General features: G+C 44.1%; 40 non-coding genes across 40 annotated transcripts; all 40 read right to left on the reverse strand.

Moving 5' to 3' along the window:
- Positions 1–269: 269 nt before the first annotated feature.
- LOC134120703 (5S ribosomal RNA) lies at positions 270–388 on the reverse strand. Its single transcript, XR_009952246.1, has one exon. It is a non-coding gene; the product is annotated as a 5S ribosomal RNA (ribosomal RNA).
- A 395-nt stretch (positions 389–783) lies between these two features.
- LOC134120704 (5S ribosomal RNA) lies at positions 784–902 on the reverse strand. Its single transcript, XR_009952247.1, has one exon. It is a non-coding gene; the product is annotated as a 5S ribosomal RNA (ribosomal RNA).
- A 339-nt stretch (positions 903–1,241) lies between these two features.
- LOC134120705 (5S ribosomal RNA) lies at positions 1,242–1,360 on the reverse strand. The gene has a single exon (XR_009952248.1). It is a non-coding gene; the product is annotated as a 5S ribosomal RNA (ribosomal RNA).
- Positions 1,361–1,755: 395 nt separating this feature from the next.
- On the reverse strand, positions 1,756–1,874 carry LOC134120706 (5S ribosomal RNA). The gene has a single exon (XR_009952249.1). It is a non-coding gene; the product is annotated as a 5S ribosomal RNA (ribosomal RNA).
- A 339-nt stretch (positions 1,875–2,213) lies between these two features.
- On the reverse strand, positions 2,214–2,332 carry LOC134120708 (5S ribosomal RNA). Its single transcript, XR_009952251.1, has one exon. It is a non-coding gene; the product is annotated as a 5S ribosomal RNA (ribosomal RNA).
- Positions 2,333–2,671: 339 nt separating this feature from the next.
- LOC134120709 (5S ribosomal RNA) lies at positions 2,672–2,790 on the reverse strand. Its single transcript, XR_009952252.1, has one exon. It is a non-coding gene; the product is annotated as a 5S ribosomal RNA (ribosomal RNA).
- A 395-nt stretch (positions 2,791–3,185) lies between these two features.
- Positions 3,186–3,304, reverse strand: LOC134120710 (5S ribosomal RNA). The gene has a single exon (XR_009952253.1). It is a non-coding gene; the product is annotated as a 5S ribosomal RNA (ribosomal RNA).
- Positions 3,305–3,643: 339 nt separating this feature from the next.
- On the reverse strand, positions 3,644–3,762 carry LOC134120711 (5S ribosomal RNA). Its single transcript, XR_009952254.1, has one exon. It is a non-coding gene; the product is annotated as a 5S ribosomal RNA (ribosomal RNA).
- Positions 3,763–4,157: 395 nt separating this feature from the next.
- LOC134120712 (5S ribosomal RNA) lies at positions 4,158–4,276 on the reverse strand. Its single transcript, XR_009952255.1, has one exon. It is a non-coding gene; the product is annotated as a 5S ribosomal RNA (ribosomal RNA).
- A 395-nt stretch (positions 4,277–4,671) lies between these two features.
- LOC134120713 (5S ribosomal RNA) lies at positions 4,672–4,790 on the reverse strand. Its single transcript, XR_009952256.1, has one exon. It is a non-coding gene; the product is annotated as a 5S ribosomal RNA (ribosomal RNA).
- Positions 4,791–5,185: 395 nt separating this feature from the next.
- LOC134120714 (5S ribosomal RNA) lies at positions 5,186–5,304 on the reverse strand. Its single transcript, XR_009952257.1, has one exon. It is a non-coding gene; the product is annotated as a 5S ribosomal RNA (ribosomal RNA).
- A 339-nt stretch (positions 5,305–5,643) lies between these two features.
- LOC134120715 (5S ribosomal RNA) lies at positions 5,644–5,762 on the reverse strand. The gene has a single exon (XR_009952258.1). It is a non-coding gene; the product is annotated as a 5S ribosomal RNA (ribosomal RNA).
- Positions 5,763–6,157: 395 nt separating this feature from the next.
- On the reverse strand, positions 6,158–6,276 carry LOC134120716 (5S ribosomal RNA). Its single transcript, XR_009952259.1, has one exon. It is a non-coding gene; the product is annotated as a 5S ribosomal RNA (ribosomal RNA).
- A 395-nt stretch (positions 6,277–6,671) lies between these two features.
- On the reverse strand, positions 6,672–6,790 carry LOC134120717 (5S ribosomal RNA). The gene has a single exon (XR_009952260.1). It is a non-coding gene; the product is annotated as a 5S ribosomal RNA (ribosomal RNA).
- A 395-nt stretch (positions 6,791–7,185) lies between these two features.
- On the reverse strand, positions 7,186–7,304 carry LOC134120719 (5S ribosomal RNA). Its single transcript, XR_009952262.1, has one exon. It is a non-coding gene; the product is annotated as a 5S ribosomal RNA (ribosomal RNA).
- A 339-nt stretch (positions 7,305–7,643) lies between these two features.
- Positions 7,644–7,762, reverse strand: LOC134120720 (5S ribosomal RNA). The gene has a single exon (XR_009952263.1). It is a non-coding gene; the product is annotated as a 5S ribosomal RNA (ribosomal RNA).
- A 395-nt stretch (positions 7,763–8,157) lies between these two features.
- Positions 8,158–8,276, reverse strand: LOC134120721 (5S ribosomal RNA). Its single transcript, XR_009952264.1, has one exon. It is a non-coding gene; the product is annotated as a 5S ribosomal RNA (ribosomal RNA).
- Positions 8,277–8,615: 339 nt separating this feature from the next.
- On the reverse strand, positions 8,616–8,734 carry LOC134120722 (5S ribosomal RNA). Its single transcript, XR_009952265.1, has one exon. It is a non-coding gene; the product is annotated as a 5S ribosomal RNA (ribosomal RNA).
- Positions 8,735–9,129: 395 nt separating this feature from the next.
- On the reverse strand, positions 9,130–9,248 carry LOC134120723 (5S ribosomal RNA). Its single transcript, XR_009952266.1, has one exon. It is a non-coding gene; the product is annotated as a 5S ribosomal RNA (ribosomal RNA).
- Positions 9,249–9,643: 395 nt separating this feature from the next.
- On the reverse strand, positions 9,644–9,762 carry LOC134120724 (5S ribosomal RNA). The gene has a single exon (XR_009952267.1). It is a non-coding gene; the product is annotated as a 5S ribosomal RNA (ribosomal RNA).
- Positions 9,763–10,157: 395 nt separating this feature from the next.
- On the reverse strand, positions 10,158–10,276 carry LOC134120725 (5S ribosomal RNA). Its single transcript, XR_009952268.1, has one exon. It is a non-coding gene; the product is annotated as a 5S ribosomal RNA (ribosomal RNA).
- A 339-nt stretch (positions 10,277–10,615) lies between these two features.
- Positions 10,616–10,734, reverse strand: LOC134120726 (5S ribosomal RNA). Its single transcript, XR_009952269.1, has one exon. It is a non-coding gene; the product is annotated as a 5S ribosomal RNA (ribosomal RNA).
- Positions 10,735–11,129: 395 nt separating this feature from the next.
- On the reverse strand, positions 11,130–11,248 carry LOC134120727 (5S ribosomal RNA). Its single transcript, XR_009952270.1, has one exon. It is a non-coding gene; the product is annotated as a 5S ribosomal RNA (ribosomal RNA).
- Positions 11,249–11,587: 339 nt separating this feature from the next.
- Positions 11,588–11,706, reverse strand: LOC134120728 (5S ribosomal RNA). The gene has a single exon (XR_009952271.1). It is a non-coding gene; the product is annotated as a 5S ribosomal RNA (ribosomal RNA).
- A 395-nt stretch (positions 11,707–12,101) lies between these two features.
- LOC134120730 (5S ribosomal RNA) lies at positions 12,102–12,220 on the reverse strand. The gene has a single exon (XR_009952273.1). It is a non-coding gene; the product is annotated as a 5S ribosomal RNA (ribosomal RNA).
- A 339-nt stretch (positions 12,221–12,559) lies between these two features.
- On the reverse strand, positions 12,560–12,678 carry LOC134120731 (5S ribosomal RNA). The gene has a single exon (XR_009952274.1). It is a non-coding gene; the product is annotated as a 5S ribosomal RNA (ribosomal RNA).
- A 395-nt stretch (positions 12,679–13,073) lies between these two features.
- LOC134120271 (5S ribosomal RNA) lies at positions 13,074–13,192 on the reverse strand. Its single transcript, XR_009951819.1, has one exon. It is a non-coding gene; the product is annotated as a 5S ribosomal RNA (ribosomal RNA).
- A 339-nt stretch (positions 13,193–13,531) lies between these two features.
- LOC134120732 (5S ribosomal RNA) lies at positions 13,532–13,650 on the reverse strand. Its single transcript, XR_009952275.1, has one exon. It is a non-coding gene; the product is annotated as a 5S ribosomal RNA (ribosomal RNA).
- Positions 13,651–14,045: 395 nt separating this feature from the next.
- On the reverse strand, positions 14,046–14,164 carry LOC134120733 (5S ribosomal RNA). Its single transcript, XR_009952276.1, has one exon. It is a non-coding gene; the product is annotated as a 5S ribosomal RNA (ribosomal RNA).
- A 339-nt stretch (positions 14,165–14,503) lies between these two features.
- On the reverse strand, positions 14,504–14,622 carry LOC134120734 (5S ribosomal RNA). The gene has a single exon (XR_009952277.1). It is a non-coding gene; the product is annotated as a 5S ribosomal RNA (ribosomal RNA).
- Positions 14,623–14,961: 339 nt separating this feature from the next.
- Positions 14,962–15,080, reverse strand: LOC134120735 (5S ribosomal RNA). Its single transcript, XR_009952278.1, has one exon. It is a non-coding gene; the product is annotated as a 5S ribosomal RNA (ribosomal RNA).
- A 339-nt stretch (positions 15,081–15,419) lies between these two features.
- Positions 15,420–15,538, reverse strand: LOC134120736 (5S ribosomal RNA). The gene has a single exon (XR_009952279.1). It is a non-coding gene; the product is annotated as a 5S ribosomal RNA (ribosomal RNA).
- Positions 15,539–15,933: 395 nt separating this feature from the next.
- On the reverse strand, positions 15,934–16,052 carry LOC134120737 (5S ribosomal RNA). The gene has a single exon (XR_009952280.1). It is a non-coding gene; the product is annotated as a 5S ribosomal RNA (ribosomal RNA).
- Positions 16,053–16,447: 395 nt separating this feature from the next.
- LOC134120738 (5S ribosomal RNA) lies at positions 16,448–16,566 on the reverse strand. The gene has a single exon (XR_009952281.1). It is a non-coding gene; the product is annotated as a 5S ribosomal RNA (ribosomal RNA).
- A 339-nt stretch (positions 16,567–16,905) lies between these two features.
- On the reverse strand, positions 16,906–17,024 carry LOC134120739 (5S ribosomal RNA). The gene has a single exon (XR_009952282.1). It is a non-coding gene; the product is annotated as a 5S ribosomal RNA (ribosomal RNA).
- A 395-nt stretch (positions 17,025–17,419) lies between these two features.
- Positions 17,420–17,538, reverse strand: LOC134120741 (5S ribosomal RNA). Its single transcript, XR_009952284.1, has one exon. It is a non-coding gene; the product is annotated as a 5S ribosomal RNA (ribosomal RNA).
- A 339-nt stretch (positions 17,539–17,877) lies between these two features.
- On the reverse strand, positions 17,878–17,996 carry LOC134120742 (5S ribosomal RNA). The gene has a single exon (XR_009952285.1). It is a non-coding gene; the product is annotated as a 5S ribosomal RNA (ribosomal RNA).
- A 395-nt stretch (positions 17,997–18,391) lies between these two features.
- Positions 18,392–18,510, reverse strand: LOC134120743 (5S ribosomal RNA). Its single transcript, XR_009952286.1, has one exon. It is a non-coding gene; the product is annotated as a 5S ribosomal RNA (ribosomal RNA).
- Positions 18,511–18,849: 339 nt separating this feature from the next.
- LOC134120744 (5S ribosomal RNA) lies at positions 18,850–18,968 on the reverse strand. The gene has a single exon (XR_009952287.1). It is a non-coding gene; the product is annotated as a 5S ribosomal RNA (ribosomal RNA).
- Positions 18,969–19,363: 395 nt separating this feature from the next.
- Positions 19,364–19,482, reverse strand: LOC134120745 (5S ribosomal RNA). The gene has a single exon (XR_009952288.1). It is a non-coding gene; the product is annotated as a 5S ribosomal RNA (ribosomal RNA).
- Positions 19,483–19,651: the final 169 nt, after the last annotated feature.

Below are 19,651 nucleotides of genomic sequence, written 5' to 3' on the forward strand. Positions count from 1 at the left end.
TTCTTCACTGGCAATTCTAACATGTTGGGTTAGCACCTGTATTTCAACGGCTAAATTACAAACAATAGTATGCCAATCGTAAATGTTGATCAACACTAATTTAGCAATCATGAAACGGAATCATTTTGGATAATATTGTCTAATTTCCTTTCATATCCAACGTTAAAACAACACTAAACATGCATCTCTTCAACAATGTGATATTCTTTTTGTAATTTGTAGGTGTACAATCTGCGGCGCTCGGCGGCTTTCGGAGAGAGAAGTGAAAAAGCTTACGGCACCTGGGATTCCCAGGCGGTCTTCCATCCAGGTACTAACCAGGCCCTGCTCTGCTTAGCTTCCGAGATCAGACGAGATCGGGCGGAACCAGAGAGGTATGGCCGTAAGCTGCTTTTCATCTTTTTCCTAATCCTTTAAAACGTGTCAAAGATAATCAGAAGTTTCTTTTTCTAAAATTGAAGCAGTTCTTAGCATTGGCAAGAGAGGTTCCTAAAGCCTGAAGGTAACTTTACTTTTCTTCACTGGCAATTCTAACATGTTGGGTTAGCACCTGTATTTCAACGGCTAAATTACAAACAATAGTATGCCAATCGTAAATGTTGATCAACACTAATTTAGCAATCATGAAACGGAATCATTTTGGATAATATTGTCTAATTTCCTTTCATATCCAACGTTAAAACAACACTAAACATGCATCTCTTCAACAATGTGATATTCTTTTTGTAATTTGTAGGTGTACAATCTGCGGCGCTCGGCGGCTTTCGGAGAGAGAAGTGAAAAAGCTTACGGCACCTGGGATTCCCAGGCGGTCTTCCATCCAGGTACTAACCAGGCCCTGCTCTGCTTAGCTTCCGAGATCAGACGAGATCGGGCGGAACCAGAGAGGTATGGCCGTAAGCTGCTTTTTATCTTTTTCCTAATCCTTTATAATGCGTCAATGAATTATGACACGCCTGCCGTTGGCATCTTTGTGTGGGTTAAATAAGGGTATGCAAAGAAGGCTGTGACATCCCATGCCGAAAATTGGATGGACTAGAGAAGACCCGCCCAGGGGTCCCAGCCAATCGGTGAATGGCCATTGCAGTCCCCGCCACCTCAAATGGCCTGACGATGGTATGGACGTAAGCCACCTTTCATCTTCTTCCTATTGCATCTCTTCTACAATGTGACATTTTTTTTACAATTGTGTAGGTGTACAATCTACGGCGCTGGGCGGCTTTCAGAGAGAGAAGTGAAAAAGCTTACGGCACCTGGGATTCCCAGGCGGTCTTCCATCCAGGTACTAACCAGGCCCTGCTCTGCTTAGCTTCCGAGATCAGACGAGATCGGGCGGAACCAGAGAGGTATGGCCGTAAGCTGCTTTTCATCTTTTTCCTCATCCTTTAAAACGTGTCAAAGATAATCAGAAGTTTCTTTTTCTAAAATTGAAGCAGTTCTTAGCATTGGCAAGAGAGGTTCCTAAAGCCTGAAGGTAACTTTACTTTTCTTCACTGGCAATTCTAACATGTTGGGTTAGCACCTGTATTTCAACGGCTAAATTACAAACAATAGTATGCCAATCGTAAATGTTGATCAACACTAATTTAGCAATCATGAAACGGAATCATTTTGGATAATATTGTCTAATTTCCTTTCATATCCAACGTTAAAACAACACTAAACATGCATCTCTTCAACAATGTGATATTCTTTTTGTAATTTGTAGGTGTACAATCTGCGGCGCTCGGCGGCTTTCGGAGAGAGAAGTGAAAAAGCTTACGGCACCTGGGATTCCCAGGCGGTCTTCCATCCAGGTACTAACCAGGCCCTGCTCTGCTTAGCTTCCGAGATCAGACGAGATCGGGCGGAACCAGAGAGGTATGGCCGTAAGCTGCTTTTTATCTTTTTCCTAATCCTTTATAATGCGTCAATGAATTATGACACGCCTGCCGTTGGCATCTTTGTGTGGGTTAAATAAGGGTATGCAAAGAAGGCTGTGACATCCCATGCCGAAAATTGGATGGACTAGAGAAGACCCGCCCAGGGGTCCCAGCCAATCGGTGAATGGCCATTGCAGTCCCCGCCACCTCAAATGGCCTGACGATGGTATGGACGTAAGCCACCTTTCATCTTCTTCCTATTGCATCTCTTCTACAATGTGACATTTTTTTTACAATTGTGTAGGTGTACAATCTACGGCGCTGGGCGGCTTTCAGAGAGAGAAGTGAAAAAGCTTACGGCACCTGGGATTCCCAGGCGGTCTTCCATCCAGGTACTAACCAGGCCCTGCTCTGCTTAGCTTCCGAGATCAGACGAGATCGGGCGGAACCAGAGAGGTATGGCCGTAAGCTGCTTTTTATCTTTTTCCTAATCCTTTATAATGCGTCAATGAATCATGACACGCCTGCCGTTGGCATCTTTGTGTGGGTTAAATAAGGGTATGCAAAGAAGGCTGTGACATCCCATGCCGAAAATTGGATGGACTAGAGAAGACCCGCCCAGGGGTCCCAGCCAATCGGTGAATGGCCATTGCAGTCCCCGCCACCTCAAATGGCCTGACGATGGTATGGACGTAAGCCACCTTTCATCTTCTTCCTATTGCATCTCTTCTACAATGTGACATTTTTTTTACAATTGTGTAGGTGTACAATCTACGGCGCTGGGCGGCTTTCAGAGAGAGAAGTGAAAAAGCTTACGGCACCTGGGATTCCCAGGCGGTCTTCCATCCAGGTACTAACCAGGCCCTGCTCTGCTTAGCTTCCGAGATCAGACGAGATCGGGCGGAACCAGAGAGGTATGGCCGTAAGCTGCTTTTCATCTTTTTCCTAATCCTTTAAAACGTGTCAAAGATAATCAGAAGTTTCTTTTTCTAAAATTGAAGCAGTTCTTAGCATTGGCAAGAGAGGTTCCTAAAGCCTGAAGGTAACTTTACTTTTCTTCACTGGCAATTCTAACATGTTGGGTTAGCACCTGTATTTCAACGGCTAAATTACAAACAATAGTATGCCAATCGTAAATGTTGATCAACACTAATTTAGCAATCATGAAACGGAATCATTTTGGATAATATTGTCTAATTTCCTTTCATATCCAACGTTAAAACAACACTAAACATGCATCTCTTCAACAATGTGATATTCTTTTTGTAATTTGTAGGTGTACAATCTGCGGCGCTCGGCGGCTTTCGGAGAGAGAAGTGAAAAAGCTTACGGCACCTGGGATTCCCAGGCGGTCTTCCATCCAGGTACTAACCAGGCCCTGCTCTGCTTAGCTTCCGAGATCAGACGAGATCGGGCGGAACCAGAGAGGTATGGCCGTAAGCTGCTTTTTATCTTTTTCCTAATCCTTTATAATGCGTCAATGAATTATGACACGCCTGCCGTTGGCATCTTTGTGTGGGTTAAATAAGGGTATGCAAAGAAGGCTGTGACATCCCATGCCGAAAATTGGATGGACTAGAGAAGACCCGCCCAGGGGTCCCAGCCAATCGGTGAATGGCCATTGCAGTCCCCGCCACCTCAAATGGCCTGACGATGGTATGGACGTAAGCCACCTTTCATCTTCTTCCTATTGCATCTCTTCTACAATGTGACATTTTTTTTACAATTGTGTAGGTGTACAATCTACGGCGCTGGGCGGCTTTCAGAGAGAGAAGTGAAAAAGCTTACGGCACCTGGGATTCCCAGGCGGTCTTCCATCCAGGTACTAACCAGGCCCTGCTCTGCTTAGCTTCCGAGATCAGACGAGATCGGGCGGAACCAGAGAGGTATGGCCGTAAGCTGCTTTTCATCTTTTTCCTAATCCTTTAAAACGTGTCAAAGATAATCAGAAGTTTCTTTTTCTAAAATTGAAGCAGTTCTTAGCATTGGCAAGAGAGGTTCCTAAAGCCTGAAGGTAACTTTACTTTTCTTCACTGGCAATTCTAACATGTTGGGTTAGCACCTGTATTTCAACGGCTAAATTACAAACAATAGTATGCCAATCGTAAATGTTGATCAACACTAATTTAGCAATCATGAAACGGAATCATTTTGGATAATATTGTCTAATTTCCTTTCATATCCAACGTTAAAACAACACTAAACATGCATCTCTTCAACAATGTGATATTCTTTTTGTAATTTGTAGGTGTACAATCTGCGGCGCTCGGCGGCTTTCGGAGAGAGAAGTGAAAAAGCTTACGGCACCTGGGATTCCCAGGCGGTCTTCCATCCAGGTACTAACCAGGCCCTGCTCTGCTTAGCTTCCGAGATCAGACGAGATCGGGCGGAACCAGAGAGGTATGGCCGTAAGCTGCTTTTCATCTTTTTCCTAATCCTTTAAAACGTGTCAAAGATAATCAGAAGTTTCTTTTTCTAAAATTGAAGCAGTTCTTAGCATTGGCAAGAGAGGTTCCTAAAGCCTGAAGGTAACTTTACTTTTCTTCACTGGCAATTCTAACATGTTGGGTTAGCACCTGTATTTCAACGGCTAAATTACAAACAATAGTATGCCAATCGTAAATGTTGATCAACACTAATTTAGCAATCATGAAACGGAATCATTTTGGATAATATTGTCTAATTTCCTTTCATATCCAACGTTAAAACAACACTAAACATGCATCTCTTCAACAATGTGATATTCTTTTTGTAATTTGTAGGTGTACAATCTGCGGCGCTCGGCGGCTTTCGGAGAGAGAAGTGAAAAAGCTTACGGCACCTGGGATTCCCAGGCGGTCTTCCATCCAGGTACTAACCAGGCCCTGCTCTGCTTAGCTTCCGAGATCAGACGAGATCGGGCGGAACCAGAGAGGTATGGCCGTAAGCTGCTTTTCATCTTTTTCCTAATCCTTTAAAACGTGTCAAAGATAATCAGAAGTTTCTTTTTCTAAAATTGAAGCAGTTCTTAGCATTGGCAAGAGAGGTTCCTAAAGCCTGAAGGTAACTTTACTTTTCTTCACTGGCAATTCTAACATGTTGGGTTAGCACCTGTATTTCAACGGCTAAATTACAAACAATAGTATGCCAATCGTAAATGTTGATCAACACTAATTTAGCAATCATGAAACGGAATCATTTTGGATAATATTGTCTAATTTCCTTTCATATCCAACGTTAAAACAACACTAAACATGCATCTCTTCAACAATGTGATATTCTTTTTGTAATTTGTAGGTGTACAATCTGCGGCGCTCGGCGGCTTTCGGAGAGAGAAGTGAAAAAGCTTACGGCACCTGGGATTCCCAGGCGGTCTTCCATCCAGGTACTAACCAGGCCCTGCTCTGCTTAGCTTCCGAGATCAGACGAGATCGGGCGGAACCAGAGAGGTATGGCCGTAAGCTGCTTTTTATCTTTTTCCTAATCCTTTATAATGCGTCAATGAATTATGACACGCCTGCCGTTGGCATCTTTGTGTGGGTTAAATAAGGGTATGCAAAGAAGGCTGTGACATCCCATGCCGAAAATTGGATGGACTAGAGAAGACCCGCCCAGGGGTCCCAGCCAATCGGTGAATGGCCATTGCAGTCCCCGCCACCTCAAATGGCCTGACGATGGTATGGACGTAAGCCACCTTTCATCTTCTTCCTATTGCATCTCTTCTACAATGTGACATTTTTTTTACAATTGTGTAGGTGTACAATCTACGGCGCTGGGCGGCTTTCAGAGAGAGAAGTGAAAAAGCTTACGGCACCTGGGATTCCCAGGCGGTCTTCCATCCAGGTACTAACCAGGCCCTGCTCTGCTTAGCTTCCGAGATCAGACGAGATCGGGCGGAACCAGAGAGGTATGGCCGTAAGCTGCTTTTCATCTTTTTCCTAATCCTTTAAAACGTGTCAAAGATAATCAGAAGTTTCTTTTTCTAAAATTGAAGCAGTTCTTAGCATTGGCAAGAGAGGTTCCTAAAGCCTGAAGGTAACTTTACTTTTCTTCACTGGCAATTCTAACATGTTGGGTTAGCACCTGTATTTCAACGGCTAAATTACAAACAATAGTATGCCAATCGTAAATGTTGATCAACACTAATTTAGCAATCATGAAACGGAATCATTTTGGATAATATTGTCTAATTTCCTTTCATATCCAACGTTAAAACAACACTAAACATGCATCTCTTCAACAATGTGATATTCTTTTTGTAATTTGTAGGTGTACAATCTGCGGCGCTCGGCGGCTTTCGGAGAGAGAAGTGAAAAAGCTTACGGCACCTGGGATTCCCAGGCGGTCTTCCATCCAGGTACTAACCAGGCCCTGCTCTGCTTAGCTTCCGAGATCAGACGAGATCGGGCGGAACCAGAGAGGTATGGCCGTAAGCTGCTTTTCATCTTTTTCCTAATCCTTTAAAACGTGTCAAAGATAATCAGAAGTTTCTTTTTCTAAAATTGAAGCAGTTCTTAGCATTGGCAAGAGAGGTTCCTAAAGCCTGAAGGTAACTTTACTTTTCTTCACTGGCAATTCTAACATGTTGGGTTAGCACCTGTATTTCAACGGCTAAATTACAAACAATAGTATGCCAATCGTAAATGTTGATCAACACTAATTTAGCAATCATGAAACGGAATCATTTTGGATAATATTGTCTAATTTCCTTTCATATCCAACGTTAAAACAACACTAAACATGCATCTCTTCAACAATGTGATATTCTTTTTGTAATTTGTAGGTGTACAATCTGCGGCGCTCGGCGGCTTTCGGAGAGAGAAGTGAAAAAGCTTACGGCACCTGGGATTCCCAGGCGGTCTTCCATCCAGGTACTAACCAGGCCCTGCTCTGCTTAGCTTCCGAGATCAGACGAGATCGGGCGGAACCAGAGAGGTATGGCCGTAAGCTGCTTTTCATCTTTTTCCTAATCCTTTAAAACGTGTCAAAGATAATCAGAAGTTTCTTTTTCTAAAATTGAAGCAGTTCTTAGCATTGGCAAGAGAGGTTCCTAAAGCCTGAAGGTAACTTTACTTTTCTTCACTGGCAATTCTAACATGTTGGGTTAGCACCTGTATTTCAACGGCTAAATTACAAACAATAGTATGCCAATCGTAAATGTTGATCAACACTAATTTAGCAATCATGAAACGGAATCATTTTGGATAATATTGTCTAATTTCCTTTCATATCCAACGTTAAAACAACACTAAACATGCATCTCTTCAACAATGTGATATTCTTTTTGTAATTTGTAGGTGTACAATCTGCGGCGCTCGGCGGCTTTCGGAGAGAGAAGTGAAAAAGCTTACGGCACCTGGGATTCCCAGGCGGTCTTCCATCCAGGTACTAACCAGGCCCTGCTCTGCTTAGCTTCCGAGATCAGACGAGATCGGGCGGAACCAGAGAGGTATGGCCGTAAGCTGCTTTTTATCTTTTTCCTAATCCTTTATAATGCGTCAATGAATTATGACACGCCTGCCGTTGGCATCTTTGTGTGGGTTAAATAAGGGTATGCAAAGAAGGCTGTGACATCCCATGCCGAAAATTGGATGGACTAGAGAAGACCCGCCCAGGGGTCCCAGCCAATCGGTGAATGGCCATTGCAGTCCCCGCCACCTCAAATGGCCTGACGATGGTATGGACGTAAGCCACCTTTCATCTTCTTCCTATTGCATCTCTTCTACAATGTGACATTTTTTTTACAATTGTGTAGGTGTACAATCTACGGCGCTGGGCGGCTTTCAGAGAGAGAAGTGAAAAAGCTTACGGCACCTGGGATTCCCAGGCGGTCTTCCATCCAGGTACTAACCAGGCCCTGCTCTGCTTAGCTTCCGAGATCAGACGAGATCGGGCGGAACCAGAGAGGTATGGCCGTAAGCTGCTTTTCATCTTTTTCCTAATCCTTTAAAACGTGTCAAAGATAATCAGAAGTTTCTTTTTCTAAAATTGAAGCAGTTCTTAGCATTGGCAAGAGAGGTTCCTAAAGCCTGAAGGTAACTTTACTTTTCTTCACTGGCAATTCTAACATGTTGGGTTAGCACCTGTATTTCAACGGCTAAATTACAAACAATAGTATGCCAATCGTAAATGTTGATCAACACTAATTTAGCAATCATGAAACGGAATCATTTTGGATAATATTGTCTAATTTCCTTTCATATCCAACGTTAAAACAACACTAAACATGCATCTCTTCAACAATGTGATATTCTTTTTGTAATTTGTAGGTGTACAATCTGCGGCGCTCGGCGGCTTTCGGAGAGAGAAGTGAAAAAGCTTACGGCACCTGGGATTCCCAGGCGGTCTTCCATCCAGGTACTAACCAGGCCCTGCTCTGCTTAGCTTCCGAGATCAGACGAGATCGGGCGGAACCAGAGAGGTATGGCCGTAAGCTGCTTTTTATCTTTTTCCTAATCCTTTATAATGCGTCAATGAATTATGACACGCCTGCCGTTGGCATCTTTGTGTGGGTTAAATAAGGGTATGCAAAGAAGGCTGTGACATCCCATGCCGAAAATTGGATGGACTAGAGAAGACCCGCCCAGGGGTCCCAGCCAATCGGTGAATGGCCATTGCAGTCCCCGCCACCTCAAATGGCCTGACGATGGTATGGACGTAAGCCACCTTTCATCTTCTTCCTATTGCATCTCTTCTACAATGTGACATTTTTTTTACAATTGTGTAGGTGTACAATCTACGGCGCTGGGCGGCTTTCAGAGAGAGAAGTGAAAAAGCTTACGGCACCTGGGATTCCCAGGCGGTCTTCCATCCAGGTACTAACCAGGCCCTGCTCTGCTTAGCTTCCGAGATCAGACGAGATCGGGCGGAACCAGAGAGGTATGGCCGTAAGCTGCTTTTCATCTTTTTCCTAATCCTTTAAAACGTGTCAAAGATAATCAGAAGTTTCTTTTTCTAAAATTGAAGCAGTTCTTAGCATTGGCAAGAGAGGTTCCTAAAGCCTGAAGGTAACTTTACTTTTCTTCACTGGCAATTCTAACATGTTGGGTTAGCACCTGTATTTCAACGGCTAAATTACAAACAATAGTATGCCAATCGTAAATGTTGATCAACACTAATTTAGCAATCATGAAACGGAATCATTTTGGATAATATTGTCTAATTTCCTTTCATATCCAACGTTAAAACAACACTAAACATGCATCTCTTCAACAATGTGATATTCTTTTTGTAATTTGTAGGTGTACAATCTGCGGCGCTCGGCGGCTTTCGGAGAGAGAAGTGAAAAAGCTTACGGCACCTGGGATTCCCAGGCGGTCTTCCATCCAGGTACTAACCAGGCCCTGCTCTGCTTAGCTTCCGAGATCAGACGAGATCGGGCGGAACCAGAGAGGTATGGCCGTAAGCTGCTTTTCATCTTTTTCCTAATCCTTTAAAACGTGTCAAAGATAATCAGAAGTTTCTTTTTCTAAAATTGAAGCAGTTCTTAGCATTGGCAAGAGAGGTTCCTAAAGCCTGAAGGTAACTTTACTTTTCTTCACTGGCAATTCTAACATGTTGGGTTAGCACCTGTATTTCAACGGCTAAATTACAAACAATAGTATGCCAATCGTAAATGTTGATCAACACTAATTTAGCAATCATGAAACGGAATCATTTTGGATAATATTGTCTAATTTCCTTTCATATCCAACGTTAAAACAACACTAAACATGCATCTCTTCAACAATGTGATATTCTTTTTGTAATTTGTAGGTGTACAATCTGCGGCGCTCGGCGGCTTTCGGAGAGAGAAGTGAAAAAGCTTACGGCACCTGGGATTCCCAGGCGGTCTTCCATCCAGGTACTAACCAGGCCCTGCTCTGCTTAGCTTCCGAGATCAGACGAGATCGGGCGGAACCAGAGAGGTATGGCCGTAAGCTGCTTTTCATCTTTTTCCTAATCCTTTAAAACGTGTCAAAGATAATCAGAAGTTTCTTTTTCTAAAATTGAAGCAGTTCTTAGCATTGGCAAGAGAGGTTCCTAAAGCCTGAAGGTAACTTTACTTTTCTTCACTGGCAATTCTAACATGTTGGGTTAGCACCTGTATTTCAACGGCTAAATTACAAACAATAGTATGCCAATCGTAAATGTTGATCAACACTAATTTAGCAATCATGAAACGGAATCATTTTGGATAATATTGTCTAATTTCCTTTCATATCCAACGTTAAAACAACACTAAACATGCATCTCTTCAACAATGTGATATTCTTTTTGTAATTTGTAGGTGTACAATCTGCGGCGCTCGGCGGCTTTCGGAGAGAGAAGTGAAAAAGCTTACGGCACCTGGGATTCCCAGGCGGTCTTCCATCCAGGTACTAACCAGGCCCTGCTCTGCTTAGCTTCCGAGATCAGACGAGATCGGGCGGAACCAGAGAGGTATGGCCGTAAGCTGCTTTTTATCTTTTTCCTAATCCTTTATAATGCGTCAATGAATTATGACACGCCTGCCGTTGGCATCTTTGTGTGGGTTAAATAAGGGTATGCAAAGAAGGCTGTGACATCCCATGCCGAAAATTGGATGGACTAGAGAAGACCCGCCCAGGGGTCCCAGCCAATCGGTGAATGGCCATTGCAGTCCCCGCCACCTCAAATGGCCTGACGATGGTATGGACGTAAGCCACCTTTCATCTTCTTCCTATTGCATCTCTTCTACAATGTGACATTTTTTTTACAATTGTGTAGGTGTACAATCTACGGCGCTGGGCGGCTTTCAGAGAGAGAAGTGAAAAAGCTTACGGCACCTGGGATTCCCAGGCGGTCTTCCATCCAGGTACTAACCAGGCCCTGCTCTGCTTAGCTTCCGAGATCAGACGAGATCGGGCGGAACCAGAGAGGTATGGCCGTAAGCTGCTTTTCATCTTTTTCCTAATCCTTTAAAACGTGTCAAAGATAATCAGAAGTTTCTTTTTCTAAAATTGAAGCAGTTCTTAGCATTGGCAAGAGAGGTTCCTAAAGCCTGAAGGTAACTTTACTTTTCTTCACTGGCAATTCTAACATGTTGGGTTAGCACCTGTATTTCAACGGCTAAATTACAAACAATAGTATGCCAATCGTAAATGTTGATCAACACTAATTTAGCAATCATGAAACGGAATCATTTTGGATAATATTGTCTAATTTCCTTTCATATCCAACGTTAAAACAACACTAAACATGCATCTCTTCAACAATGTGATATTCTTTTTGTAATTTGTAGGTGTACAATCTGCGGCGCTCGGCGGCTTTCGGAGAGAGAAGTGAAAAAGCTTACGGCACCTGGGATTCCCAGGCGGTCTTCCATCCAGGTACTAACCAGGCCCTGCTCTGCTTAGCTTCCGAGATCAGACGAGATCGGGCGGAACCAGAGAGGTATGGCCGTAAGCTGCTTTTTATCTTTTTCCTAATCCTTTATAATGCGTCAATGAATTATGACACGCCTGCCGTTGGCATCTTTGTGTGGGTTAAATAAGGGTATGCAAAGAAGGCTGTGACATCCCATGCCGAAAATTGGATGGACTAGAGAAGACCCGCCCAGGGGTCCCAGCCAATCGGTGAATGGCCATTGCAGTCCCCGCCACCTCAAATGGCCTGACGATGGTATGGACGTAAGCCACCTTTCATCTTCTTCCTATTGCATCTCTTCTACAATGTGACATTTTTTTTACAATTGTGTAGGTGTACAATCTACGGCGCTGGGCGGCTTTCAGAGAGAGAAGTGAAAAAGCTTACGGCACCTGGGATTCCCAGGCGGTCTTCCATCCAGGTACTAACCAGGCCCTGCTCTGCTTAGCTTCCGAGATCAGACGAGATCGGGCGGAACCAGAGAGGTATGGCCGTAAGCTGCTTTTCATCTTTTTCCTAATCCTTTAAAACGTGTCAAAGATAATCAGAAGTTTCTTTTTCTAAAATTGAAGCAGTTCTTAGCATTGGCAAGAGAGGTTCCTAAAGCCTGAAGGTAACTTTACTTTTCTTCACTGGCAATTCTAACATGTTGGGTTAGCACCTGTATTTCAACGGCTAAATTACAAACAATAGTATGCCAATCGTAAATGTTGATCAACACTAATTTAGCAATCATGAAACGGAATCATTTTGGATAATATTGTCTAATTTCCTTTCATATCCAACGTTAAAACAACACTAAACATGCATCTCTTCAACAATGTGATATTCTTTTTGTAATTTGTAGGTGTACAATCTGCGGCGCTCGGCGGCTTTCGGAGAGAGAAGTGAAAAAGCTTACGGCACCTGGGATTCCCAGGCGGTCTTCCATCCAGGTACTAACCAGGCCCTGCTCTGCTTAGCTTCCGAGATCAGACGAGATCGGGCGGAACCAGAGAGGTATGGCCGTAAGCTGCTTTTTATCTTTTTCCTAATCCTTTATAATGCGTCAATGAATTATGACACGCCTGCCGTTGGCATCTTTGTGTGGGTTAAATAAGGGTATGCAAAGAAGGCTGTGACATCCCATGCCGAAAATTGGATGGACTAGAGAAGACCCGCCCAGGGGTCCCAGCCAATCGGTGAATGGCCATTGCAGTCCCCGCCACCTCAAATGGCCTGACGATGGTATGGACGTAAGCCACCTTTCATCTTCTTCCTATTGCATCTCTTCTACAATGTGACATTTTTTTTACAATTGTGTAGGTGTACAATCTACGGCGCTGGGCGGCTTTCAGAGAGAGAAGTGAAAAAGCTTACGGCACCTGGGATTCCCAGGCGGTCTTCCATCCAGGTACTAACCAGGCCCTGCTCTGCTTAGCTTCCGAGATCAGACGAGATCGGGCGGAACCAGAGAGGTATGGCCGTAAGCTGCTTTTCATCTTTTTCCTAATCCTTTAAAACGTGTCAAAGATAATCAGAAGTTTCTTTTTCTAAAATTGAAGCAGTTCTTAGCATTGGCAAGAGAGGTTCCTAAAGCCTGAAGGTAACTTTACTTTTCTTCACTGGCAATTCTAACATGTTGGGTTAGCACCTGTATTTCAACGGCTAAATTACAAACAATAGTATGCCAATCGTAAATGTTGATCAACACTAATTTAGCAAACATGAAACGGAATCATTTTGGATATTATTGTCTAATTTCCTTTCATATCCAACGTTAAAACAACACTAAACATGCATCTCTTCAACAATGTGATATTCTTTTTGTAATTTGTAGGTGTACAATCTGCGGCGCTCGGCGGCTTTCGGAGAGAGAAGTGAAAAAGCTTACGGCACCTGGGATTCGCAGGCGGTCTTCCATCCAGGTACTAACCAGGCCCTGCTCTGCTTAGCTTCCGAGATCAGACGAGATCGGGCGGAACCAGAGAGGTATGGCCGTAAGCTGCTTTTTATCTTTTTCCTAATCCTTTATAATGCGTCAATGAATTATGACACGCCTGCCGTTGGCATCTTTGTGTGGGTTAAATAAGGGTATGCAAAGAAGGCTGTGACATCCCATGCCGAAAATTGGATGGACTAGAGAAGACCCGCCCAGGGGTCCCAGCCAATCGGTGAATGGCCATTGCAGTCCCCGCCACCTCAAATGGCCTGACGATGGTATGGACGTAAGCCACCTTTCATCTTCTTCCTATTGCATCTCTTCTACAATGTGACATTTTTTTTACAATTGTGTAGGTGTACAATCTACGGCGCTGGGCGGCTTTCAGAGAGAGAAGTGAAAAAGCTTACGGCACCTGGGATTCCCAGGCGGTCTTCCATCCAGGTACTAACCAGGCCCTGCTCTGCTTAGCTTCCGAGATCAGACGAGATCGGGCGGAACCAGAGAGGTATGGCCGTAAGCTGCTTTTCATCTTTTTCCTAATCCTTTAAAACGTGTCAAAGATAATCAGAAGTTTCTTTTTCTAAAATTGAAGCAGTTCTTAGCATTGGCAAGAGAGGTTCCTAAAGCCTGAAGGTAACTTTACTTTTCTTCACTGGCAATTCTAACATGTTGGGTTAGCACCTGTATTTCAACGGCTAAATTACAAACAATAGTATGCCAATCGTAAATGTTGATCAACACTAATTTAGCAATCATGAAACGGAATCATTTTGGATAATATTGTCTAATTTCCTTTCATATCCAACGTTAAAACAACACTAAACATGCATCTCTTCAACAATGTGATATTCTTTTTGTAATTTGTAGGTGTACAATCTGCGGCGCTCGGCGGCTTTCGGAGAGAGAAGTGAAAAAGCTTACGGCACCTGGGATTCCCAGGCGGTCTTCCATCCAGGTACTAACCAGGCCCTGCTCTGCTTAGCTTCCGAGATCAGACGAGATCGGGCGGAACCAGAGAGGTATGGCCGTAAGCTGCTTTTTATCTTTTTCCTAATCCTTTATAATGCGTCAATGAATTATGACACGCCTGCCGTTGGCATCTTTGTGTGGGTTAAATAAGGGTATGCAAAGAAGGCTGTGACATCCCATGCCGAAAATTGGATGGACTAGAGAAGACCCGCCCAGGGGTCCCAGCCAATCGGTGAATGGCCATTGCAGTCCCCGCCACCTCAAATGGCCTGACGATGGTATGGACGTAAGCCACCTTTCATCTTCTTCCTATTGCATCTCTTCTACAATGTGACATTTTTTTTACAATTGTGTAGGTGTACAATCTACGGCGCTGGGCGGCTTTCGGAGAGAGAAGTGAAAAAGCTTACGGCACCTGGGATTCCCAGGCGGTCTTCCATCCAGGTACTAACCAGGCCCTGCTCTGCTTAGCTTCCGAGATCAGACGAGATCGGGCGGAACCAGAGAGGTATGGCCGTAAGCTGCTTTTTATCTTTTTCCTAATCCTTTATAATGCGTCAATGAATTATGACACGCCTGCCGTTGGCATCTTTGTGTGGGTTAAATAAGGGTATGCAAAGAAGGCTGTGACATCCCATGCCGAAAATTGGATGGACTAGAGAAGACCCGCCCAGGGGTCCCAGCCAATCGGTGAATGGCCATTGCAGTCCCCGCCACCTCAAATGGCCTGACGATGGTATGGACGTAAGCCACCTTTCATCTTCTTCCTATTGCATCTCTTCTACAATGTGACATTTTTTTTACAATTGTGTAGGTGTACAATCTACGGCGCTGGGCGGCTTTCAGAGAGAGAAGTGAAAAAGCTTACGGCACCTGGGATTCCCAGGCGGTCTTCCATCCAGGTACTAACCAGGCCCTGCTCTGCTTAGCTTCCGAGATCAGACGAGATCGGGCGGAACCAGAGAGGTATGGCCGTAAGCTGCTTTTTATCTTTTTCCTAATCCTTTATAATGCGTCAATGAATTATGACACGCCTGCCGTTGGCATCTTTGTGTGGGTTAAATAAGGGTATGCAAAGAAGGCTGTGACATCCCATGCCGAAAATTGGATGGACTAGAGAAGACCCGCCCAGGGGTCCCAGCCAATCGGTGAATGGCCATTGCAGTCCCCGCCACCTCAAATGGCCTGACGATGGTATGGACGTAAGCCACCTTTCATCTTCTTCCTATTGCATCTCTTCTACAATGTGACATTTTTTTTACAATTGTGTAGGTGTACAATCTACGGCGCTGGGCGGCTTTCAGAGAGAGAAGTGAAAAAGCTTACGGCACCTGGGATTCCCAGGCGGTCTTCCATCCAGGTACTAACCAGGCCCTGCTCTGCTTAGCTTCCGAGATCAGACGAGATCGGGCGGAACCAGAGAGGTATGGCCGTAAGCTGCTTTTCATCTTTTTCCTAATCCTTTAAAACGTGTCAAAGATAATCAGAAGTTTCTTTTTCTAAAATTGAAGCAGTTCTTAGCATTGGCAAGAGAGGTTCCTAAAGCCTGAAGGTAACTTTACTTTTCTTCACTGGCAATTCTAACATGTTGGGTTAGCACCTGTATTTCAACGGCTAAATTACAAACAATAGTATGCCAATCGTAAATGTTGATCAACACTAATTTAGCAATCATGAAACGGAATCATTTTGGATAATATTGTCTAATTTCCTTTCATATCCAACGTTAAAACAACACTAAACATGCATCTCTTCAACAATGTGATATTCTTTTTGTAATTTGTAGGTGTACAATCTGCGGCGCTCGGCGGCTTTCGGAGAGAGAAGTGAAAAAGCTTACGGCACCTGGGATTCCCAGGCGGTCTTCCATCCAGGTACTAACCAGGCCCTGCTCTGCTTAGCTTCCGAGATCAGACGAGATCGGGCGGAACCAGAGAGGTATGGCCGTAAGCTGCTTTTCATCTTTTTCCTAATCCTTTAAAACGTGTCAAAGATAATCAGAAGTTTCTTTTTCTAAAATTGAAGCAGTTCTTAGCATTGGCAAGAGAGGTTCCTAAAGCCTGAAGGTAACTTTACTTTTCTTCACTGGCAATTCTAACATGTTGGGTTAGCACCTGTATTTCAACGGCTAAATTACAAACAATAGTATGCCAATCGTAAATGTTGATCAACACTAATTTAGCAATCATGAAACGGAATCATTTTGGATAATATTGTCTAATTTCCTTTCATATCCAACGTTAAAACAACACTAAACATGCATCTCTTCAACAATGTGATATTCTTTTTGTAATTTGTAGGTGTACAATCTGCGGCGCTCGGCGGCTTTCGGAGAGAGAAGTGAAAAAGCTTACGGCACCTGGGATTCCCAGGCGGTCTTCCATCCAGGTACTAACCAGGCCCTGCTCTGCTTAGCTTCCGAGATCAGACGAGATCGGGCGGAACCAGAGAGGTATGGCCGTAAGCTGCTTTTTATCTTTTTCCTAATCCTTTATAATGCGTCAATGAATTATGACACGCCTGCCGTTGGCATCTTTGTGTGGGTTAAATAAGGGTATGCAAAGAAGGCTGTGACATCCCATGCCGAAAATTGGATGGACTAGAGAAGACCCGCCCAGGGGTCCCAGCCAATCGGTGAATGGCCATTGCAGTCCCCGCCACCTCAAATGGCCTGACGATGGTATGGACGTAAGCCACCTTTCATCTTCTTCCTATTGCATCTCTTCTACAATGTGACATTTTTTTTACAATTGTGTAGGTGTACAATCTACGGCGCTGGGCGGCTTTCAGAGAGAGAAGTGAAAAAGCTTACGGCACCTGGGATTCCCAGGCGGTCTTCCATCCAGGTACTAACCAGGCCCTGCTCTGCTTAGCTTCCGAGATCAGACGAGATCGGGCGGAACCAGAGAGGTATGGCCGTAAGCTGCTTTTCATCTTTTTCCTAATCCTTTAAAACGTGTCAAAGATAATCAGAAGTTTCTTTTTCTAAAATTGAAGCAGTTCTTAGCATTGGCAAGAGAGGTTCCTAAAGCCTGAAGGTAACTTTACTTTTCTTCACTGGCAATTCTAACATGTTGGGTTAGCACCTGTATTTCAACGGCTAAATTACAAACAATAGTATGCCAATCGTAAATGTTGATCAACACTAATTTAGCAATCATGAAACGGAATCATTTTGGATAATATTGTCTAATTTCCTTTCATATCCAACGTTAAAACAACACTAAACATGCATCTCTTCAACAATGTGATATTCTTTTTGTAATTTGTAGGTGTACAATCTGCGGCGCTCGGCGGCTTTCGGAGAGAGAAGTGAAAAAGCTTACGGCACCTGGGATTCCCAGGCGGTCTTCCATCCAGGTACTAACCAGGCCCTGCTCTGCTTAGCTTCCGAGATCAGACGAGATCGGGCGGAACCAGAGAGGTATGGCCGTAAGCTGCTTTTTATCTTTTTCCTAATCCTTTATAATGCGTCAATGAATTATGACACGCCTGCCGTTGGCATCTTTGTGTGGGTTAAATAAGGGTATGCAAAGAAGGCTGTGACATCCCATGCCGAAAATTGGATGGACTAGAGAAGACCCGCCCAGGGGTCCCAGCCAATCGGTGAATGGCCATTGCAGTCCCCGCCACCTCAAATGGCCTGACGATGGTATGGACGTAAGCCACCTTTCATCTTCTTCCTATTGCATCTCTTCTACAATGTGACATTTTTTTTACAATTGTGTAGGTGTACAATCTACGGCGCTGGGCGGCTTTCAGAGAGAGAAGTGAAAAAGCTTACGGCACCTGGGATTCCCAGGCGGTCTTCCATCCAGGTACTAACCAGGCCCTGCTCTGCTTAGCTTCCGAGATCAGACGAGATCGGGCGGAACCAGAGAGGTATGGCCGTAAGCTGCTTTTCATCTTTTTCCTAATCCTTTAAAACGTGTCAAAGATAATCAGAAGTTTCTTTTTCTAAAATTGAAGCAGTTCTTAGCATTGGCAAGAGAGGTTCCTAAAGCCTGAAGGTAACTTTACTTTTCTTCACTGGCAATTCTAACATGTTGGGTTAGCACCTGTATTTCAACGGCTAAATTACAAACAATAGTATGCCAATCGTAAATGTTGATCAACACTAATTTAGCAATCATGAAACGGAATCATTTTGGATAATATTGTCTAATTTCCTTTCATATCCAACGTTAAAACAACACTAAACATGCATCTCTTCAACAATGTGATATTCTTTTTGTAATTTGTAGGTGTACAATCTGCGGCGCTCGGCGGCTTTCGGAGAGAGAAGTGAAAAAGCTTACGGCACCTGGGATTCCCAGGCGGTCTTCCATCCAGGTACTAACCAGGCCCTGCTCTGCTTAGCTTCCGAGATCAGACGAGATCGGGCGGAACCAGAGAGGTATGGCCGTAAGCTGCTTTTTATCTTTTTCCTAATCCTTTATAATGCGTCAATGAATTATGACACGCCTGCCGTTGGCATCTTTGTGTGGGTTAAATAAGGGTATGCAAAGAAGGCTGTGACATCCCATGCCGAAAATTGGATGGACTAGAGAAGACCCGCCCAGGGGTCCCAGCCAATCGGTGAATGGCCATTGCAGTCCCCGCCACCTCAAATGGCCTGACGATGGTATGGACGTAAGCCACCTTTCATCTTCTTCCTATTGCATCTCTTCTACAATGTGACATTTTTTTTACAATTGTGTAGGTGTACAATCTACGGCGCTGGGCGGCTTTCAGAGAGAGAAGTGAAAAAGCTTACGGCACCTGGGATTCCCAGGCGGTCTTCCATCCAGGTACTAACCAGGCCCTGCTCTGCTTAGCTTCCGAGATCAGACGAGATCGGGCGGAACCAGAGAGGTATGGCCGTAAGCTGCTTTTCATCTTTTTCCTAATCCTTTAAAACGTGTCAAAGATAATCAGAAGTTTCTTTTTCTAAAATTGAAGCAGTTCTTAGCATTGGCAAGAGAGGTTCCTAAAGCCTGAAGGTAACTTTACTTTTCTTCACTGGCAATTCTAACATGTTGGGTTAGCACCTGTATTTCAACGGCTAAATTACAAACAATAGTATGCCAATCGTAAATGTTGATCAACACTAATTTAGCAATCATGAAACGGAATCATTTTGGATAATATTGTCTAATTTCCTTTCATATCCAACGTTAAAACAACACTAAACATGCATCTCTTCAACAATGTGATATTCTTTTTGTAATTTGTAGGTGTACAATCTGCGGCGCTCGGCGGCTTTCGGAGAGAGAAGTGAAAAAGCTTACGGCACCTGGGATTCCCAGGCGGTCTTCCATCCAGGTACTAACCAGGCCCTGCTCTGCTTAGCTTCCGAGATCAGACGAGATCGGGCGGAACCAGAGAGGTATGGCCGTAAGCTGCTTTTTATCTTTTTCCTAATCCTTTATAATGCGTCAATGAATTATGACACGCCTGCCGTTGGCATCTTTGTGTGGGTTAAATAAGGGTATGCAAAGAAGGCTGTGACATCCCATGCCGAAAATTGGATGGACTAGAGAAGACCCGCCCAGGGGTCCCAGCCAATCGG

This window comes from Pungitius pungitius, unplaced genomic scaffold (assembly GCF_949316345.1).
Source record: "Pungitius pungitius unplaced genomic scaffold, fPunPun2.1 scaffold_26, whole genome shotgun sequence".
Taxonomy (NCBI): Eukaryota; Metazoa; Chordata; class Actinopteri; order Perciformes; family Gasterosteidae; genus Pungitius; species Pungitius pungitius.